The following is a 17945-nucleotide window of genomic DNA, read 5'->3' as shown; positions in this document are numbered from 1 at the left end:
CCTTGAAATACCTCATAAATAACACAACAAAATAACTCCCAGCTTACCAGTTGATACATCTTATAATTTGAAGAGAAAGATTCAGTTATCTTAGCTGCTTGGATCCCTACACCATACAAAGAGATTGAAATAATTCTGCAACTGATCCTCTGTCTTTTCTAAAGTAAGCCTGTGATTTAAATACCAAATTTTCTTCTAAATATCAACAAAAAGGAACATTTATGGTCTATACTTTAACCATTCATTCACACTAATTTTATTTGCTTGATAAAGATGGTGAGACTTGGTTGCATTTTAAAAAGTTATACAAGTGAAACTACAAAAAAATATTTTTAAAATCCATGACAAATCTTATTCATTAATTAAATAGGTAATGTGTTGAGCACTACATGTCAAATACTGTTTGCAGAACTGTGGATGCAACAGTGAACAAGACAAAACTCTTCCCCTGTGATGCTTTTAAGAACAGCTGTATCATAGTAGGGGCTCTATGAGCTAAGCAACAAATGGAACAAATTTATAGTAACACTATCTTATTGAGTTTGCTCTGTGAGCTTTAATACTAAACATGTATAGTATTTTAAAAGAGATCTGTTACCTACCAGGAGAGAAATCATAGAACACTCATCTAGTTTTGAAGATAGAGTCTGGTAGGTCAAGATGAAGTTGACTCATATTGGCTTGAATTCCTTTTGAAAAGTCATAGGCCTGGAAGTGATGTCATGACGTTTTTCTTGAAGTGTGTGTGTGGTGGGGGTTCACACTTCTCTGGAGGGTGACTGTGCAGGCAGAATGGAAAATTAACACTGGTAGAAACCAGGACATCCTGGAGTGGGTCAAGGTTGAGGAAACACCTATAAGCAAGGAATAAAGATAAAACTTGGGGTTAAACTCTAGTCAACAAGAATTTGCCAGAGGTTAGAATAGGGCTGTGGCGTCAGAAATTGCTGACTGTTAAAAAACAAAACCAAACCCTTGCATTTATTTCCACTCCATCTGCTGTCTTCTTCTCTTTTTTAAACCTGCTCTTCTGTCTGGAATTCTTCTCCCCTATCCTTCTAAACTCATCATCTTGTAAACTCATCTCATATCAGAAACTTCCCTGGTAACCTGGGTTGAATGAAATGCTCTTTATCAGTTCTCATACTATCCTGTACCTACTTCTACTGTTTGTTTCACCATATTACGTATGAAATTCTCCTCTGAAGTGTCTGTAGCCCTTACTAGACTAAGAGATTCTTTGATAGTGTGAACTATAACTTATTTCATTCTTTTTAGTGCCAACTACTTTAGGTGTCAAAAGATTTACTGAGTTAAACTGAATTGAATCAGGCAAGCAATAAAAAATTTAGGGAACACAAAGGCACTATATATACCATGGGTCACATACTCAAATAGCCTCGGGCCTGACAGATAATATAAATAAACAAGCACAGGTTCTGTCTAAGGGGAATGACTATTCCAATCCAGACAGTTGTTTCCATGTAGGAGTACAGCCATTATTGCAAGATTGGAGGTTTTAGAGAAACCAGAAAGAAGTCTCCATTTTTTAATATAAACATTCCTATCTTAGATCCTAGGGGCAATAAATTCAGTTTAAAGGGTAAAAATCCTGCCTGCCAATGCAGATGTAAGAGATTTGGGTTTGATCCCTGGGTCAGGAAGATTCCCTGGAGAAGGGAATAGCAACCCACTCCAGTATTCTTGCCTGGAGAATTCCATGGACAGAGGAGCGTGGCGGGCTACCGCCCATAGGGTCACAAAGAGACACGCCTGAAGCAACTTAGCGGGCAATGCCTCTAAGATCACTATCTTATCAATTGCTGGATTGTTGGAAGGAGGTCTGAGGTCTCAGCAAAGGATCCAAGGAAGTGGTAGGGAGGCATCAGGAGATTTTAGTAGCAGCTGTTTATTGCTCAATGTAGAAATATTAAATGGTACAAGAATAGAACTTAAGAAAGGGGTTATCTTTGTTTCAAAAAATACCTTGGTGGAATGTTTTTACAGAGTTTGGGTGCTCTTGTTAAGTAATGGAGGAAGAGATAGCTAAACTATTCTGTGTGAGAAATCAGCATGAAACTGAATTTGAGCCAAGGAAGAAATTAGAGGGCAGGTGAAGAAAAATACAGAGTCATTGTCTGAAACCTGTGGGCAAGAGTGGTCATTGAAGAATGCCTAGTGGCATGGCAAGAAAAGGACATCTGAATGGGGATGTGTAATATTAAAGTTTAAATTGGTTGTTGTACTAAAGTCGTGTACAAAATGCCTTCTGAGAATAGTTTTGGGAGAAATAGCATAAAAGGAGGTACGTTCTGTGTCTGGGATTTTACAGAGAAGAAAGAAGAGAACAGTCATTGGAAGCAAGATGTGAGTGAGTTTGAGAACTCATAGCTGCAAAAATTCAAATGGAAGCACCAGAGGAAATGTGAGCTCTCAAGGATCCCTTTGAATTTGGTATGTATGGGGAAAAGGGCATGCAACATTTTATAAATATTTAATTAAATACTAGGAAACAGCATAGTTCCAGCTGACATTTGGATCACATGTACCCAGAATGGATGATTTACATTATGCAGTGGTAGCTTCTATTTTAACCACCAATTGTTTCTAAGGATTGCTAACAACTCTCTTGTCAGACATGGTTGAATCTGTCTCAGTCTTGCTTCCCAATATCTTCTCCTGTATGACTCTGCTCATTCCAAATTCTGTGCTCCTCATATCTTCAGGCTCCCTGGTTCTTGTAGATTATATAGGTTCTTTGTTGCCATTTGAGTTTACCTGCAGTCTAGTAGTTATGGTATATGGGCTTTCTAAGTTCATTGAAAGATATTGTCTGATTCATCTATTGCTGCTACTATTCATATTCTTTTTACTTTAATTTTCTCTTTCGTATCTGTACATTCCACATGGTGCTAATACTGATGTGAACAGGATGTAACTCTGCCCTTTTAGGGGCAAATGACTAAGGTCATGGGCTTTTGGGTCAGATAATCTGGATTAAAAATCTGGGCTCCACTACTTATACTAAGTTACTAGACTTCTCTGTGCCTTGGCGCCTCCCTTCTATAACACATTTAATGGGATTCTCATTTTAAAAGATTCTTATTGTAATTTGGTTTTAGAATCATAGATTTTGATTAATTTTGATCATTGATTTATGATCCACTCTCATTACTACTCCACTCAAGGTCATTTTTTCAAGGTCGTTTTGAACCATTTCCCTAGGAGGAACACTCAAGAAGTCATGACAAGAAATATAAGATTAGAGCACTGAAAATAGCTAATATGTGTCTCATACCTCTTCTTCTTTCTTATCTAGGACAATTACTATCCCAAATGTATTTATCATTCTCCTTTACTTATAGTATATTTTTTAAAATTTATTTTTAATCAGAGGATAACTGCTTTACATGTTGTGTTTGTTTCTGTAGTACAACAATGTGACTCAACCACAAGTATACATATATCCTTGTCTCTTGAACCTCCTTCCCTCTTGTGGTATATTTCTATCATATCTATTCACCAAAATTTTTTAACCATTTTAAGATTTATAAAAAGAAAATATGAAGATGTACATAATCTTCTGTGATTTATTTTTTCACTTAAAATTTTATTGCCAATATTTATTAGTAAACTTGTGTCCAGGTGGAGCTCATTCGTTTGGATCTTTTAATTTTATTATATAAGCATACCACAAGAACACAATTTATCCACTCCTCTTTCAATTTTATTGTTTCTAGATTTTTGCTCCTATACGACAGGGTTGCTATGAACATATCTGTATAGGTTTCTTGGTGCACATGTGCAGAAGTTTCTTTCAGGCTCATACCTAGGAGGAGAATTGCTGTGTCAAGGACTATGTTCAGCTTTACAAGATATGGCTGCACTGATTTCCCAAAGTACTGAAGCATTTGCTGCTGATACTGGGTATAGTGTAAGGAGGAATTCAATTTCATCTGTCCCCTTAATGGATAGCTCCATTTGTTGAAAAGCCCTTCTTTCCAAATGATCTGGCATGCTACTTTTTTCACATATGTATCCAAGTTCCACATATCGTGGGTGTGTCTCAATCTATATATTGATCAGCTTTTCTATTTAGAGAAACAGAGTAGAGACCAAGACATAGTTAATGCAGCTTCAAAATGAAGCTGTATATTTTGGACCCTTTATTCTTCCCTTCCTCTCATGAATGTGTATCTCTTTATCTATTTCATTCTTTTTCAATGTCTTTCAATGATGTCTATAAATTTCCTAAGATGTTTTTACATCTTTTGTTAGGTTTAACTCTATATCTTTGATGTTTTGATGGCTATTTTAAAGAGAAGTTTTTAAATTAAATTGTCTAAATTTTTCCTGGCATAGAGAAATGAATATCTAACTTTGTAACTTCTTTCACTATTTCTAGTAAATTATCTGTGGACTCTTTTGGGTTTCCTATGTAAATGATAATGCCTTCAATAATATCTATTTTTTATTTTCAATTCTTATCATCTTGGTTTCTATTTTTCTCGCTCTAAGTCCTCCAGTAAAGTGCCAGTAGAAGTTATAACAATGGGCGTATTCATCTATTTTTCTCAATTTAGGTGATGTTTACTGTGGAGTATGTTGTTTCTGTTTAGATACCCATTATTATCATATTATATTGAGGGTTTATCCTGAATTTATGTTCAATTTTATCATGTTATTATTGGGTCTTTAAAAAAGGTCCTATGGCTTTTTCTCCTTTAATCTGTTAATTTGGCAAATTACTAATCATCTTTGCATTCCTGGAATGTATCCAAGTTATCCATTGACTTTTATGTACTGTATCATTACAGTTATTAACATTTTGCTTAGGATGCTTTGCTTTTATGATCATGAGAAAAATGAGCTTGCTTTCCCCTTTTTGTTTGGTTCCCACTCACTGTATTCACAGAATGAATTTAGGAGTATTTCATCTTTCTATTCTCTAAGAGAGTTTCAGGGAGATTGCATTGATTGGAACCTTAGAAATTTTATTGCACTTGCCTGTGAAACTTGGTGAACCTAGTGGTGCAAGGGGGGATTCTGCTAAATGTTTAACATAGAGCTTTTGGTTGGGTAAGAGTTCAGGTGGCTGCTCTGTGGTGTCTGACAATTTCCACGGTGTAAATTCTCCCATCATTCTTCCTATTCAGCCACCAAGCAAGCCCCTTTTACTTCCGAGGAAAGTGTTAGTTGCTCAGTCATGTCTGAATCTTTGTGACCTCATGGACTGTAGTCTGCAAGGCTCCTCTGTCGGTGGGATTCTCTAGGCAAGAATACTGGAGTGGGTAGCCATTCCCTTCTCCAGGGGAGCTTACTGATCCAGGGATTGAACCAGGGTTGCTTGCATTCCAGGAAGATTCTTTACAGTCTGAGCCACAAGGGAAGCCCTTCTTCGGATGAATGAAAGTCGCTCAGTCATGTCAGACTCTTTGCGACCCCATAGACTATACAGTCCATGGAATTCTCCAGGCCAGAATACTGGAGTGGGTAGCCTTTCCCTTCTCCAGGGGATCTTCCCAACCCAGGTCTCCTGCATTGCAGGCGGATTCTTTACCAGCTGAGCCACAAGTGAAGCCCAAGAATACTGGAGTGGACAGCCTATTCCTTCTCCAGAGTATCTTCCCGACCCAGGAATCGAACCAGCATTTCCTGCATTGCAGGTGGATTCTTTACCAACTGAGCAATCAGGGAAGCCCTGTTTCTGCTATTATCATACGGTGTGAGAGCTCCCTCTTCTGGTCTCCCAATACTACTTAATTGAGGTTTCTGTTTATTAATTTTGTACTATTAATATTTTATATTAATTTTCATAAATTAATAAATATGCATGACATTTATAAAATAATATTTTATAATAAATTAATAGTAATTTATAAAATTAGTAAATATTCACTGAACATTCTGTTCAAGCCACTAGGACACTAGGACAAGCAGTACTCTAGGTACCAGGAAAATAACATGAACAAAACAAACACAGATTTTCCAGCTCAATTCTCTCTCCATTCGGTTTCGGGAAAAGAAAATCACACATTCTTTGACCCACCTTAAGAGAGGAGTATAGTGACTTTCAATAAGCTGCAGAAACTTGCCTTAGCCCCACCATCAAAGCTGCTCCTGAGCCTATTTCTCCTGCCTTCCAGATTTCCAGAGACAATGGTCAGATATCAGTCTACTCTGTCCCTAATAGGAAAGGCTCTCTGAGTAGTCTTGTTGAACCCGTCTTCCTAACCATCTCTTGATCCCTGGACTTGTTTTGAGGGGCCTGGAGCCACCCATCACTCTTACTTAAAGGAAGAGGGGGTGGGGCTCAAAAGGTGCATTTTGCTAAAGAAACCTCCTCACAAAATCTTCTTTCTCACCTACGTGCTCTTGCACTCTCTTTCATTGTCTTTTTGTAAATAAGAGTTTGTTTTTTAGTGTTGGAAAACCAGCTTTTATCTGGATGTTTCCTACAAATTTCTGCATACAATCAGTCTCTTGAACTACCCCAGTGTTTTATGCAGTGTTTCTGGCCTGCATGCTAAACCAGAATGCCTGGGTTTAAACTGGAATCTGAGACCCGTGGCAATGAGATACTGACCAAGCTACGTGGCCTTTTTGTACCTCAGTTTCTTCATCTAAAGAATGGGGTATATAGAAGTTCCTGCCTCATGTCTTTGAGTTTTAGAATAGAACAGACTATTACAAACAGTGCTGCGATGAACATTGGGGTATGGCAAAGCCAATACAATATTGTAAAGTTAAAAAAAATAAATAAATAGCAGCCTACTTCTCGGAAATAAAAAAAAAAGAACAGAGCCTGGCCCACTGTAAGCCTTTGTTATATCTATAACCTTTTCCTATGTCTCATTTGAAACTTTCAAATTGGTATCTTGTTGCTTTATTCTATTTCCCCTTAACCTTTTTAGTCTCCTATCCTTAGACCGACTGGGATTCAAGTCCATCCAAGTCATTCATCCATACCTAGGCTTCTAGTGATGATGACATTCACACACATAAACAATTCTCCCTCTTTCCTGCTCACTATGTACTATTCCTATAATTATGAAAAATGAGGCTTTTCATCAAATTTTTCCTAAGCTGTCTGAAAAATCAACTTCTAAACTATTACCAAGCAAGCAAGATAGTATGGTAATCATTTTTCTTTTTCAGTGGCAGCTGGATATTAGGTCTTTCTGGGGGAGGAATTTAGTAGCAACTGTCAATGCTGGTTTATTTTGTCTTTCAAGCAGGTAATTTTTCACTGATAGTGAGTGACAGTTTTTGAAGTTAGGGTAATTATTTCTTTTGATGTTGATGATGGCTGTGAATAAGACTCCATTCTCAATTTGTGGTATATTCAAGGAAACACATCTTTATTTAATTGCTTTTCTCTGATCTTTCAAGAGTTATAATAGTTGAACTCTGAGTTCACAATAAGATCACTGGAATCATAATTCAAATAATGTGAAATTGCACCACTGATTTCTTGATGCAAGCCCTCTTAAATAACAATGTAACAAAATTCAAGATTTTACCTACTTCAGATTTCGGTTGCCAGAAGAGTGCTTTGCATCTTTCCTTACTGAAGGTCATAGAAGCTTTGAATATTCTCCAGTGGAGATCAAGCCAGATTGTAATTCACAGAACTTTAGGAAGGTTTTGAGAGCAGAAAAATTCCCAGCTATAAAAAAAGTAGAAAAACAACTCCTCTATGGAATTAAAACCTCATCTATCTCAGCAGAAAAAGATTAAAGCTCTTTTTGGGAAACAGTTCTTCATATAGTAAAAATGATTAGCCAAAATATTTTTTCTTGATTAGTTTTTATTAACCAAACAACTGGTTTTATGAATTCTTCTTTTCTTGCTTTGTTTGTTTGAATTTAGTTGGTTGTTTGAATTATTCAAATCTATCAGTTGTTTTATTCACCAAACAACTGGTTTTATGAATTCTTCTTTTCTTGCTTTGTTTGTTTGAATTTAGTTGGTTGTTTAAATTATTCAAATCTATCAGGTGTTTTGCATTATGAGAACCAACAACTCCTGAATGTATTCCATTAGATGCTGATCCAATGGGATGTCCATTCATTCAGTCAATATTTATTTATTGAGCACCTGCTATGTTCTGGGGATATATGTTGTGGATAAAGAAGCAAACGAAAAAGAAAAGACCTATGATCACATCTAGTAGGGCAGATGTGAATTAAACATATAAACAAATAATTCCACATTTTCATGTGGTGAATAGTATACTATGAAGAAAAATAAGATGAGGTAAATAAGAGGCTAAAGGACAGAGAAGAAACTTATTGTTTTAAATATGATATTTTATATAGAAAGGTAAGAATTTTCTGAGAAAGTGATATCTGAGTGGCAATCAGAATAGAGTAAGTGTGAAAGGCATAGAAATATCTGGGGAAGAATACTGCAAGCAGAATAATAGCAATGCAATGGGTCCTAAGGCAAAAGAGTGCTTGACATAGTCTAGAGAGAACAAGGTTTTTAGTGTGGCCCGGGGAAGTGCATGTTAGGCAGATGTTGATAGAGGTGAGAGACCAGATTGTATAGGACCCTGGGCACCTCAGTCAGGACTCTGATTTCCATGGTGAGTTGATGTGAAGTCATTGGAGATGTTTGAGTGTGTGTATGAGACATAATTGGACTTATGGTTTAAAAAATATCCCTTGATTACTAAATGAAAATCATATGGCAGGTTTGGGAGTGAGGGGTAGGATATTAATAGTATTTTTTTAAGACTTCAGTGGTCAAAAAAGTTTTGGAAACACTACATTAAACAAAAATTTAAGGGATTTTTTTTTTTAGGGCCTTAATATCTTGTGTATCTCAATCTGTGTGATGGAATATGCAACATTCCCAATTTTAACCACAGAAATAGTTTTTTTCAGGGAACTTTTTGAGACATTAGAGTTCAGAGACATCACATAGGGTGAGGCTGATGCAGACATCACTAAAGAAATCATCTCTCTTATGGGAAACATAAACACTCGCAAATAGAGCTGAAAGAGAAGTTTGCTGTCAGAGTAACTCATAAGTTCTCCTGTGACCTTAATTCCTGACCCTGGTGAGATTGTTTCCTGCTTTTAGCAAGGCATTGTTAGAGTAGGTTTCTCTTTTCTTTTTTTTTGAGTTCTGTGCTGAGAATTAGGGCACTGAATATAATTCTAAATCCTTGCACACCCTTGGTCCATGCCTGTTAGTGTCCAGCTTTTGATCATTCATCCACATTTCTCCATTCACTAGAGGAAGTGGTATGCAGCAGATTCTTGTATCACTGGAAAGAGGGGTCAGGCTTTTTTATGGAACAGCTTGTTTTTAATGGGCAGGAGAATCATGGATTTGTCGAGAGAAATATTGTGCCCTTTTGGGTAGAATGTCACCTTAGAGACAAAATTAGTCATACTGGGAAGCATGGTCATTATTTTAAAAGTAGCTCTTTAGCTAATGGAAACACTATAGTCATGGAGACCTTAGATTTCTCTTACCTCCATGACACAGTATGTGTGTTTCTTAATTATCTATGGAGGCAAATTTAACACCCAGCTGTGTCATTATTTGTCACATTTGAATGTCCCTGAACAGATATGGGCAAAATTTCAGCCAATTTTCCTTATGACTTTGTTAAAATATTTTTAAAGGTTAATTGTCAAATCTTTAGTGGGGAAAATCTTTCAAAAGGTTGAATTTCCAAAGTGAGGAATAGGTCTTTCTCCTATCTAAAAACATTTCCTTCAGGAGGTGGGGGGCGCTTCCCAGGAGAATCAGTGGGTAAAGAATTCACCTGCGATGCAGGAGATGGAGGAGATGTGGGTTCGATCGCTGGGTTTGGAAAATCCCCTAGAGGAGGGCATGGCAACTCATTCCAGTGTTCTTGCCTGGAGAGTTCCATGGACAGAGGAGACTGGCGGGCCACAGTCAGTCCACAGAGTCACAAAGAGTTGGACACGACTGAAGCGACTGAGCACACATGCACGCAAGGAGGCTTTGGGTTTGCTTTGAGGGAGGTTTGGTCACGTGGAAAATGAAAAGGGAGATTAGACATACAAAGGAGCCGAGTGAAATAACCCTCTCCTTAGGAGGAGGGGGAGCCTAGAGCAAAGAGAATGAACACAGTGCTGTCCTGCGGGTCTTTGGAATCAGGTATTCAGCTGCTGGAACCCTGACTTTGCCACTTCCCAGGTGGGTTTTTGCTTTGTTTTGTTTTTTTAAACATTTTGAGTCTCCATTTTATCTTCTAATAAAAAGGTGGTGATTGCTCCTTGATGGGGCTGTTGTGTGGACAAGTCAAGATGATACACGTCAACTCATTTGTCTCTCTCCCTGGGTGGAGTTTTGTTTTCAGCACTGTGCCAACTTTGAAGCAAAACTTCACTCTTTATGTTCACTAGAAGGAAACCACTTCGAAATGTCAGGGGACAGTGTGTATTTTACTAAAGATTTGGGGCTAAAGTTGAGGTGGACATTCATGTGATACAGGAGACAGCACGTTACTCTAAAACTTACAGTTACTAGTTATCTTTTGCTCAGTGGATTAAGAGACTGCTAATTGTCACATTATACCCATTCATCCCTTCTTCTTTTAGCAACAGAAGCCTCCAACTTTTAGCTGAGAACATAGCTGTCTGGAGAGGGATTGCATAATTTTGGCCTCCCTTGCATCCTGTAGTGACTAAGTAACCAAGTCAGGCTTGTGTGGTATGAACAATAATGATTTGTACAACTGCTGGGTCATCTTCTCAATAAATCTTCTTGTCTTGGACTCTTTTCTATTTCCTGTGACCTAAAGAATACTGACAACCCAACATTTTTTTAACCTTTAGGTCATCAACCAGGTTTAGGATTCACAGAGGTTCTCTTTGACCTAAAACATTCCTAAGATGTCTAAACATGGCTTAGGTTACCACTGATCTGAATCTTTCCCAGGGCTCAATTTTATTCGTATTTTAACTATTAAATGTTAGCAAAATAAACCATCTGATTTAGGCCACTATATTTTGAGGTCTTCAGGTTAGAGAAACTTATTCTAATTCTATTCTGTATTCTAATTATACATAGACCAGTTCTGAGCCTCAGATCTTTTTCTCCCATTATTCTCCAGGGCCTGACTTGCCAGGCTATAGTCTCCCTCTTCCTGGATCTAATGTTCCCATCTCACTCTCTCTCATTCCTTCTCATGCAGTTCAATTTAACTTTCTTCTATTCCTTTCAAACATCTGCCCCCAGGCATTATTTTTTTTTTTTTTTTCTGTATACAAGGGACCCACCAGTCACCAGGGCATATCTTTTTAGAAAGTGTAAGAGGATTGTAAATCACAAATGATATTTTCCCATGTTGTAAATGGAAAATCCATGAATAGAACCTAGCAGGTAACAGGTGCTCAGTGATTTCCCATTTAGGCCTTTGCCTCCTCCAGGAGTTGACACTAGTCCTGGGACAAACTGGGAAGATTTAAAGACCTACTGTGGTGTTATAACCCTGATACAGATCAAAACTTAGCCCTGGGAAAGATCCAGATCAGTGGTAACCTAAGCCATGTTTAGACATCTTAGAAATGTTTTGGGTCAAAGAGAACCTCTGTGAATCCTAAACCTGGTTGGTAACCTAAAGATTAAAAAAATGTACAGATTCCAGGGTCCTACCACTGGAAAGTCTGATTCTATAGGTTTGCTTCGGGGTCAGGAAATCGGTGTTGTAAGTAACAAATCAGGTAATTTTGATGCAGCCATTTAGCTAGTGCATGGACTAAAATGTTAGATATCAGGAATCTAGGACTTTGCAAAAATTAAGGTACTTCAGGAGAGGCAAATGTCAGGCAATGTTCATTTCCATTAACCTTTTCCCCCCAACTCTTAGCTTCCCTGATCAGAAGGGATTAAAATGATAATTCAGCCACAGGATAAGGAATGTGAAATGTTTCCAAAGACTTCAAATGATGGGTCAGATATAACTCTCAAGTTCAGCTACATACGGCCAAGGAGTACAATGGGTTTTGAGCACATCCAAGTAAGAGTCACAATTTGGCCTGATACACAACAGAAAGTGCCAGTGAAAGACAAAGGGAGAATAACAGGAAATGGGAACACATCTGTTTGGAGGCCCAGCTACCTATATGCTAGCTTTGGCAAACCTTGTATACTTTGTCCTGCCAATGAAGCTACTGACAAGGAAAATTGCAACACTGACCTCATATGGCTGGGATTAGCACCAGTAATGCCACTGTATGTATCAGGCCTTCAAAACAGTTCTGGAGGTTGAGCTGGGGCTCAGCTTGGCAGCCCTGAGCCACAGAGATAATTACCTATAATGGAAATTATGAATGTTTATTTTTGAGATGACTTATTTTGAAAATGTTCATGACCTAGAGCTCTAGCACTTGGATACAGAAAATAAATTCGACATTTAACCTAAATGCAGTAACTTTCAAACAGAAAAATGGGTCGTAACATTTTAGAGTCTAAACATTATGCAGCAGATGCTAAAGGCCAGAAGAATGTGTTAAAGGGAAAAATGTTAGTGATCAGGGAATTGGAGGCAAGGAAGAGGCCTTTGGAAAAGGAAGAGGCCTCTTTCCCACCCTCTGCAAGGAGAGGGGAGCCCTCTGAGTTGTCTCCCACTGCTGACCCTCTCCCCCATAGTGAGGATAACAGGAGGAGGGGCCGGAAGCCGCAGAGACAATGTTGAGAGGGCCTTCACCACAAGACCAGGGACATGTGACTTTCGTCTCTTTGTACATTTAGTTTAAAGGAACATCAAGAGACATCATTTATAATGTAAAAGTCCAAGATTTAATTACATTTAACTTAATAGAAGCATTTATACAACCTTCTGATGCAACTTTTGGATATAGTTGTATTGAACTGCCATGAGAACAAGAGCTATTATTCAAAAGGCTCATCCTCTAGATTAGCACATTGGATCATGCAATTTACTGAGATGTCCAGGCATGAATAAGAAATTACTCGCTCTTATTTTAACAGAAATACATTCCAGCACTTTGGATTATCTTCAGGGCCTCAAGTGTTTGGAGAATCCCAACACCTACCAAGAGACCTGTGCCAGTTCAAAAGATCCTGTTAGCCCATTTTTTTTGTGACAGAGTAGGTCTCAGGTTGGGAGCAAGGGGAGGGAAGACGTCTTTGTGTTCTACATGTCTGATGAGCATTTCTTCTGGATAATCCTATCATATAGACTTTCTCATCTTTATCCTATTCCTCTTGTTTTCCGGCTCTCCATCACCCAATATCATATTTCTTTTTCCCTAGCAAGTTTCCAGTAGTAAAGGCTTATTGAACCCCTACTTTGTATCAGGTTTTATACTTGGTAAGTCACACCCATACATTTAGTTAGCACTTCAAATACCTCTAACTAAGTGATATTACCCCCATTTTACAAATGAAGAAATTGTTACTCAGAAAGTATATTGACTTGATTAAAATAATGAAATAGTTTATCTCATTTATTCATTTATTTCATTTCTAGTCAATGTCAGTAAAAGGAGTACGTCAAGGCTGTATATTGTCACCCTGCTTATTTAACTTATATGCAGAGTACATCATGAGAAACGCTGGGCTGGAAGAAGCACAAGCTGGAATCAAGATTGCCAGGAGAAATATCAGTAACCTCAGATATGCAGATGACACCACCCTTATGGCAGAAAGCGAAGAACTAAAGAGCCTCTTGATGAAAGTTCTTGAAAGAGGAGAGTGAAAAAGTTGGCTTAAAGCTCAACATTCAGAAAACTAAGATCGTGGCATCTGGTCCCATCACTTCATGGAAAATAGATGGAGAAACAGTGGAAACAGTGGCAGACTGTATTTTTTCGGGCTCCAAAATCACTGCTGATGGTGATTGCAGCCACAAAATTAAAAGATGCTTACTCCTTGGAAGGAAGGTTATGACCAACCTAGACAGCATATTAAAAAGCAGAGACATTACTTTGCCAATAAAGGTCCATCTAGTCAAGGCTATGGTTTTTCCAGTGGTCATGTATGGATGTGAGAGTTGAACTGTGAAGAAAGCCGAGCGCAGAAGAATTGATGCTTTTGAACTGTGGTGTTGGAGAAGACTCTGGAGAGTCCCTTGGACTGCAAGGAGATCCAACCAGTCCATCCTAAAGGAGATCAGTTCTGAGTGTTCATTGGAAGGACTGATGTTGAAGCTGAAACTCCAATACTTTGGCCACCTCATGTGAAGAGTTGACTCATTGGAAAAGACCCTGATGCTGGGAACGATTGGGAGCAGGAGGACAAGGGGATGACAGAGGATGAGATGGCTGGATGGCATCACCGACTCAATGGACATGAGTTTGGGTAAACTCCAGGAGTTGGTGATGGACAGAGAGGCATGGTGTGCCATGATTCATGGGGTCGCAAAGAGTCGGACACGACTGAGAGACTGAACTGAACTGAACTGAAGAGGTAAAGTACCATCTTCATCACATCAGATCAAAGGTACATACTATCAACACAACTCATCCCTGTTGGCGTTAGCCTCTGTCACCTGGCTGATGTAGTGTTTGTCAGGTTTTGCCACCATAAAGTTACTCTTTTCATACTGTGTTCTTTGGAAGGAAGTCACTATGAGCAGCCGATACTTAAGTAATTGCGTATTATGTTCCATGTCCTTGAGGGTAGAGTACTGACAATTTATTTGGAATTCTTCTTCATGGGAGATTTGTCTACTTGCTCCCATTTATTTATTTATTCAACCATTTATTTAAATCAATATAGACTATGGATATTTATTTTATATTTTGGGCCATGATACAGTACTATTTTATTGTGTTGTTCAAATGTAATTAACTTTACTATTAATATTATTATCAAGTAAAATCCATAGTGGACTAGTATTCTGCTGAATTTTAGTGGGTTGTCAGAAAGCTGATTGTGGAGCTCAAGATTTGTGCCTATTTTGTTCACTTCTGTACCTAGTGCATGGCTTATGTTATGTGCCTTATTAATAGTTTTAGAATTAAAATCTAAAATATAGTACTGACTTACAAGTTATTGTCATCGATTATAAAGACCATGGGTAAACAGATCGGTTGTTGCAGGATTATATCCAGGATCATAGATTTTGGTAGCCATGTAAACAATTTGCAAATTTATCATTGGATCCCTGAATGTCCTTTCATTCCCCCACCACAATCTCACATAATCACAGCTGGAGAAGAAAATGCTACTCTTTAGTGAACTCCCACTGCGGGCACCATAGAGAAACATCACATGGAACACTGAGAAGGCATGCATTCCCTGACATTCTCTGTTAACATATGATGGCCAGCATGGTTCTCCCCAGACAGGCTCTGAAGCAGAATGCAATCTGTAGAAGGAAGCAAAGTCCCACTTCTTATCTGCCTGCAAAGCTCCCTCATCTATTACTTACAACCAGTCAGTTTGAATTTGGAGCAGTCGCCTTCATCTGTGTACTCTGCCATGCTCTGTTAGAGAATGAATCTTGAAGTTCCAACTGGTTCCAGCTAGAACAACACAGGCATCGAGAGAAGTGGACTACATCTCCCTGGTGGTGTTCCACAATGGATATTTGTCTGCAGCCAGGGACAAGTCCAAGTGTTGGCTTTAATTTATAGCATCTGGCAGTTTCTACTCCCAGGATCTTAGCCAAAGCCAAGCTCTCTCCCTCTGTCTGTCTTTATCCAACTTGTTTCTCAGTTAATATTTTGAAGTATTCTTCATGAATCTCTAAATGTGCCTTTTGGAATTTGACTATAATCCTCCCAGCATCTGTTACACATTATTTCTAAATCATGATTTTGCCAAATTCTGGTTCTTTGTGGAGCAGAAAAATAAGGAGTTGATTCTAATTCTGTCATTCATGGGCCAGTCATTGAACCTCTTGAGCCAATTTCCTCATCTTTTGGGGGGAATAAAATAATACCTACTTGAACAAGATGGTTTTGTGAGGCTCAGAACTGATTATATAAAAGTATTAGCCCATAGCAGGGGCTAAGTAAGTGGTAAACATTTGTTTATCCGAAAGTGTACAGGGAACTCTTTTTATGGTGTTAATGCAATAATACACTAATAAGAAAACCAAATGGGAAATGTATATTAGAAAATGATTCTTCAGGAATTATTCATATCCCTTGTTGATAGGTTGTTGAGCAGGTCATTGTGCTGATTTTGCCAGCCTAGATTTATTACTTGAAGGCCATTTCTCTGATTATGGTTGGGAATTTTCCAATTAATGAATTCTTTGGGACAGAGGAAAACTGAACAAGTTGAACCAGGAATGTGACTCACCCCAGATATGGGTCAATAGTGGGAAAAACAGATTGGTTTTGGATTTCACCTTAAACCCTGAAATGAATATAGCAAGCAGTAGAGGCATCAGTGGGTCTGTGCAAGGACAGACAGTGAGCCAGCAAAGCAAACCTGAACTCAGGGATCCATAAGAGAATATAGAACACAAGGGAAGGAGCAAAGCGAAGCCAAGAACCCAATCCAGTGGAGGTGAAAACTGGCCAGGTAACCAGGAGGAGAACTGAGGTCTTGGTATAAAAAGGAGTGATTAAGGATTTGCTCCCAATCTAAACAGTTTCTAAAACAAGTTATCATTTTTAGGGGTGCATTTTATCAATTTCCTTTTTCCACACCACTGCATCTGCAAATCTACTCTATTGGCTTGTTTTTCTCCTGCTCCTGAATGAAATTTTAGATTAGTTCCACAGCTTCTGTGCTAGTTCTAAAGTGTGACATGAAGAGTGTTAATCCTTCAGATAAACTGTCCAATCTAACCTAATGTAGAATTTTAAATCTTCCTTCAATTTAAAGCTTGTATACTCTATGCCAGCCCATCTGATGGGCTCACCTCTGGCTAGTGGCATACAGTGAGAAGGGGACATGGCCAGCTGCTTCTCCTCCGTTTCCCAAGACTACCTGGCTGTTTTCTGCTCTCATTCATAATTCTATGTCAAAGGCTGGAAGGGAAGAGGAGGGACTGCAGCATGGAGGAGAAAAGGAGAGGGCGTGTTTGAGGGCATAGTCTCACGCATCACTTATGCCTTCCAGGATGTCAGCTACCTAATCATTCTTTACTGATTGGTGTTTCTGTGGGTATTTGGTGTCCTCCTCCTTGTCCTCTGGGGGTCTCCACAGCAGTTCTCTTGATGTAGGCAATTCCTCTACAGGCTGGCTGCTCTGCACTGAAGGTGGGTCAACACACCAAACCTCACCCTGTCCCTGCCTCTAGGAGTTACCAGGATATTCAAGCCCAGTTTCTGTCATAGGACTGTTCACATCAGTCTTATTATTAGGGAGGTGTAGACAGCTCTGAGGGAAGCCCATTTTACTGCAGCCTGGGTATCCCTGGCCAGCCTTCCATCTTGAGGCTTTGATTTTTCTGGATACCTGGTAGCTAAGTCTTAGAGTGACTCCTTTGAAATTACTCTCCCATGGCTGAGAAGGGCAGTTGCAATGAAGTCGGGCAACAATCTCACAACTCTCCTCTAAAGAAATCATCTTCACAGCTCTTTAAACCAACCTCATCACACCCATTCCTTCCATACTCCCCTGGATATAAGCAATGGGCTCAGCATCACAAAATTGGAGTCAGAGTCTCCTGGAAGGTCAGGCATAGATGGTCAGGGGCTTATTGCTCATGGTGTCTGGATATTGACCAACACTCAAAAACCACAGGAAAGTCATCTCTAACTTCTGGTTACCCAGAAAATTCTGAAGAATTTTCCTGTTGTGCTGCAGTCTTAGCTGCTGTTCTTGCATTTCCCTGTGGGGATTTTCAAGGGGCTTGACAGCTTCTCACACACAATTTAAACTTCTGAGAATTCATTATAGCTTCATAGTTAAAAGTACATGGCTATTTTTCATGTTCAGTTAATAAACCCTACCCTTTATTTCTTAAATTATCTAATTCAAACTATTTAGATCTTTCTGTGCCACGCTTTCATTTTTTTTTTTTTTTG

At 38.7% G+C, this 17945-nt stretch overlaps 1 protein-coding gene across 1 annotated transcript in view; it reads right to left on the bottom strand.

Moving 5' to 3' along the window:
- The window catches only part of TRHR (thyrotropin releasing hormone receptor), a 553356-nt gene that overhangs the window by 73649 nt on the left and 461762 nt on the right, over positions 1 to 17945 (bottom strand). Inside the window, exons 6-7 of the mRNA XM_081503056.1 lie at positions 12188 to 12302; positions 603 to 854 (exon numbers count right to left, since the gene is read on the bottom strand). The gene's annotated coding sequence lies outside the window, so the exon portion shown is untranslated. The remainder of the gene's footprint in view (positions 1 to 602; positions 855 to 12187; positions 12303 to 17945) is intronic.

The sequence above is a fragment of the Giraffa tippelskirchi genome, chromosome 6 (genome assembly GCF_054371585.1).
Source record: "Giraffa tippelskirchi isolate mGirTip1 chromosome 6, T2T-mGirTip1v1.2.pri, whole genome shotgun sequence".
NCBI classification, from domain to species: Eukaryota; Metazoa; Chordata; class Mammalia; order Artiodactyla; family Giraffidae; genus Giraffa; species Giraffa tippelskirchi.
Note: the sequence above shows the minus strand (reverse complement) of the source record. Positions and strands in the feature narration are given on the sequence as shown.